Source organism: Buceros rhinoceros, unplaced genomic scaffold (assembly GCF_000710305.1).
Source record: "Buceros rhinoceros silvestris isolate BGI_N320 unplaced genomic scaffold, ASM71030v1 scaffold21571, whole genome shotgun sequence".
Classification (NCBI taxonomy): domain Eukaryota; kingdom Metazoa; phylum Chordata; class Aves; order Bucerotiformes; family Bucerotidae; genus Buceros; species Buceros rhinoceros.
The window spans coordinates 28,367-33,375 of record NW_010393980.1 but is presented as its reverse complement, the minus strand read 5'-3'; the positions used below and the strand labels follow the sequence as shown (position 1 = coordinate 33,375).

Below are 5,009 nucleotides of genomic sequence, written 5' to 3'. Positions count from 1 at the left end.
CCAACAAGCTGGAGGTTTTCCAGAGGTATAAACCTTTGTTTCCAATGTCGTACTGCTTTGCTAGGATGTATTTCCAAAGCAAATGAAATAAACAGCCACTGTGTGATGGAATGAAATAAAAAAACCCCTTTGCTGAAGTCTAAACCTCATCCTGTTCAGCAAGGTGTCCCAGCCCTGAGATGTTATCTTCAAATCAGTGGGGTTTCAGGGCATTTCCTCTAGCATCATGGCTGGAGCAGCTAAACTAGTCTGTGTTCAGTGCTCCTTGCTCCTGCACCCCAGCAGGCCAAGCTACGTGCTGACTTGGAGGTAAATACCAAAACAGAGTTGGGAGCTTGGCTTTGCACAGACTATCTGGAGTATGTGGATTACGACCAGATGCCAGCATATAGATTCAGACACAGGCTTCACCTCCTTTCGCCTTCACCTAAAACACGGAGCACATCACACAAAGCTCTCTCAACTCTCTTCCCTCTGTTACAGGTCAACAGCAGAGTTCTCTGAGCTCCCTGTCCCTACAGATGGGGAGAAAAAAGTGCTGAGACATTGGGAGAAAGACAATTTTTGTGCAGCATATCTGATCTACTCATGTGCTGAGCGACCCAAACACTTCCCCTGCATGCCAGCCGCCGGATGGCTTCTAGCCTAGACTGGCAAGTCCCATACATTGAAGCTGAGCTGAAAGAAAACACTGCACCAAGTCCAAAGTGGGCAAGGTCCTCGTTCCAGTTCCCATGCCTGAGCTTGGCAACTGGCTCCACTTCGCACACCTGGAAGCACTGCAGCCCACCTGCAGTTTTGAAGACCATACACCTCCCTCCTGCCCATTAAATATGAGATTTGCTCAGTACACTTTATTGCAATAATACCATGGCAGTTAGAGAGGCTGCAAAATTCACTTGCTGGCAGCAAACTCTTCTAGTCTTGTGTCTGCACACAAAATTACACTTTCTCTTCCAGTGGCCTGAGAGGGCGGTAGTTACGCCAGAGGAGAAATACGAGTCACCTGTCTGACTTTTTATGAAAAGGGAGAGGCTGAACTCATGGAACAGGTTGCCCGGAGAGGTGGGAGAAGCCCCACCCCTGGAAACATTCCAGGTCAGGCTGGACCTTGGGGCTCTGAGAAACATGAACAGTTAAGGATGTCCCTGCTCACTGCAAGGGGTTGGACTGGATGACCTTGAAAGGTCCCTTCAACCCAAGCCATTCCAAGGTTCTATGAAATATCACTCCTTGTACCACAGCACAGGTGGCGGGTCTGCAGTCTCTCTGAACCAAACTAGCACTGGGTATGGACTGAACGAGCTACACTACATCATGTTCATACACTTGCTTTTAAATAGCTCACACAATGCCTGGCCTTATGTAACCTCTGTCTCTTGGATATGAACAGGTACAAGTTGCTAATTAAAACAGAAGAAACACAAATGTACAAGCAGAGAAAAAGGCAGAGGGAGCTCATACAGCTTCTGAGAGAAGCACTCCCTAGGTTTCGGCGCTCTAGATGGAAAACCAGGGATGTCCCTCTTCCAAACTGCCTGCTCCTTCCCTTTGGTATCCCCACCTGCCCACTGCATCATTGTTCAGATGTTTGCTGTGGCGGGAGGAGACACACCTTGTTTTGTTGGTCTTGCCACACAAGTGGTGTATTAAAGCAAGAACATCTTTCCACACTGCTGCAGAAAGCTGCCATGCTCATCAGCCAGCCAAGCCAGAGAAGACTGCCTCTGCACCACATCCCCGGCGGAGCGCAACCAAGTCACTTCACTGCCTCTGTTTCTCCTAAACTAAAAGCATCTACCGATGTACCTGTCCCCTCCCAAACAGGCATTCGAGAAAAGACGATGCCCACCCTGCTCAGCCTCTGCCGGCACCCGCTTCACGCGATTGCTAACGGAGATGTGAGCAAAGCCCTAGCACAGTTTCTGGGTCCCCCACAATCTCGCTGTGCACCATTTTGAAGGTGTCAATGAATAAGTCCATCCACTCTTGCCGCTCATTTCCAGTGGCAAACTTGGCTTTTTCGGCGGTAAAGGCCAAAGTGGCCACAAGCTGGGTGTACGCTCTGGGGTCCTGGGTTTCCCGCGTGGAGTTTAGGAACTGGGCGATCGAATGTATGGTGCTGGGGAAATCTATGTTGACTCCCTCTTCCATGGGGCGGAAAATAAGTGGGTTTACGTTCCCAGGGTTCCTGTCATCTGCAAGTGAGCGTCAAAAGAATATTTTCAGGGCTTGCTAGCAATGGCTCCATCTCTGCAATCTACCTGGCTTCTCTGGTGTGTGCACATAGGAAAGAATGGAGCTAACGAGAACAGAGGAGTAAAGACCGACGCCAGATTTTAAATCTTTCTGCCACATTTATGGCTGAGGAACTGTGGCATTTGTACTGAAATCACTCACACATCAACTGAGGGACCTCAGAAAATGACATGAAACATGAACTGCCCAGTTCCTTCCTACTCATCCAGCCCAGGCACGATGGAGAAGGAGCAGCGCTCAGGAAAAGGGCCACAGGGTCCAAGTTTTTCCTGAGTAAGGGATTCAGCCATAATGTAGCTTTGAACTCTGCTAGGTGCAAACTGTCCATATGATGCTGTACAGCCAGAAAGACGTCTAAGGGATGGCATTATGTGAACTCTTCGCCTGGCCCTCATCCCGCTGTGCTCTGGCTAGTCACTGCCCTGTGCTGAGGAATGCTCCTGTGCGGTGTCCCGAGTAGTCAGGACACCGAGAGCCTCTGTCTCTACCCGGCTGTGCTGCATTTAAATTCAAACAATATCCCACAGCTCAAAGCCAAGCCTTTTGCGCAGGTTAGAAAGAGCCTCACAGAGTGTTATGCAGTTTCTGTTGAAGCAAGTGGTCAGTTCATATTTGCTCAGCATTTAACCCTTAAAACACTCCACCATCCTGCTACCAACCGTGGTGATCAATGGGAGTAACAGGGAGACAAAGGTCTGCCCTGAAAACAGGAGAACCCCGACTTCCTTAGGCAAAGCACTGCGGCAGGGCAGCTTCAGCTGCAGCCGTGAACACGACGTAGCTCTGCGAGGCAGCAGGGAGGAGGCCGGGCTGAGTGCACTAGCTGTTCCTCTCTGTGCCCTGCTGACAATACCCAGGCTGGAGCTGGGGTACCTGGCACGAGCAATTGATTTACTCCTTCGAGCGCTAGGACTGCAACTCTGACAGCCACGGGACCAAGAACAGGGCTGGATGCAGCTGCCTCCTTGACCTGAGCCCGTCTGGCCTGTTTCCCACCCGCACGAAGCTCACCCACGTACCCTGCGAAGGGCACCAGCTCCACCCAAGGGGTTTGTATGGGAATTGTCACCAGCTTCTGAGAGGTTCTCAGAGAACCGGACAAACCAGAGGAAGCTGAGCACTGAGCGGAGAAGTCCCAGGCTCTGTCACATGCCTTATGTCGCATCTCATCCAACACACTCCTTTGCCACTACACAAATGTTATCACTGCATGTGCTTCTAAATTATGATGGCAATGCACTGAGGACCATCCAGTGTGCTGGGTGGAAAGTGCTTTGCCCAGAGGCCCCTGAATCCCTGGGTATCACTTAAAACTCAATCCACCGGTTTGCACTGGTGTACAATCCACCTTGCACACCAGAACAACTTTTGCCCTTGCTGAGGTGGGTGTACTGGCTCTTTCACAGGAGACACACGCCTACCCAGCCACGTCACTCCACCTCCCATGTCACCTGGGGCACAGGTGCAGAGCCTTTACTTCACCTGGGTTCGAGGGTCTCACCCCCTCAAGCCATTTCTAGTCTGGTCCCCACGACCATCAGGTACCAGAGAACTGTTCTCATCTTGCATCAGGAACAGAAGTACCCAAGTCCATTACAGGGAAAGGACCACCGACTTCACCTTGCTTTGAAGGGCTTCGATGGCCCAAGCCTAGGAGAACATTAGTACGCCACTGCTTGGGTCAGTCTCTCTCTTGCAGTGTTCCTCAGAAATGAGGAGTCTGCTAACACCAAAGCCCTTGAAGACACCTGACCAGTCACCAGTGTGGCGTGGGGAAGTCACCTCCTTGTGCAAAGATCCACAGGACAAAGCTCCTCAGAGGACACTGCAGAGGATAACTGTGTGGAGAGTTCAGCATCACAGTTGGATGCTGTGGTCTCCACGCAGCCAGGTGCAAACACTCAAAATACTAGTGAGAGATTTTAGACAGGAACAATTGCATCTTTGCTGTCTTCAGATTTCTGAGCATCCTGGGACCAGTTCTGCTTCACTTTCTATGGAAACAAAGGAACTTCCCTGAGAATTAAATTTGAGATTCTGTATAATACCGAGCCGAGCCTGGGGACTTCCACAAAAGCATTCGCAGCAAGAGTAGAGATAAAAATTGCAAGAACTGGCAAAACTTTGTCCCCTATAAGCTTTAAGCATATCAGCAAATGGTGCATCTATCACACTTGAACAGGCATAGAGACTCAGGCAGGATCTCTAGGAACTCAGGTTGCAGATCCGCCTGCAAACGAGATCCAGTAAAGCCACCAGCAGCGCGCAGCAGCCCTCTCCTTTATACCACAGGATTCTTACAGCTTTTTTCCCTTCATCCAGCTCCCTGAGATAATTGTTAATTAAATACAGCCAGCGTTAGAGAAGCCAAAGCTTTGGGTCCACTACGCATCATGTCCCACACAGCCCCTATCCCCTGCTCTGCCCCTGTCTCTCCTGAGGAGAAACATCCTGCCCAGCGCTGCAGGTCGGGCTCTGCATTTCAAAGGCCACATGGGTGGGAGAATTTAGCACAGGGGTTTTGACTCGATGTGTAATAGAGACAGGGAACAAGTGAGAAACTAATTGCCGAGTTTGGAGGTCAAAACCTGGTGGCTCCCAGGAATTGGGACGGGGAGAACTGCCCGGGCTGAGTCGTGCTAGTGCACTAACACGGTGCACTCGTACCTACCTGTGCAGAAAACTCGGAGAGACAGGAAAAGAGCAGGAGATGAAACCCTGGAGCCTCTCCCTTTGTAAAATAACACTCT

The 5,009-nt window shown here is 50.5% G+C and overlaps 1 protein-coding gene across 1 annotated transcript in view; it reads right to left on the bottom strand.

The window, feature by feature from the left end:
• The window catches only part of COL6A2 (collagen, type VI, alpha 2), a 24,105-nt gene that overhangs the window by 4,429 nt on the left and 14,667 nt on the right, over positions 1-5,009 (bottom strand). The gene's annotated exons all lie outside the window — the stretch shown is intronic.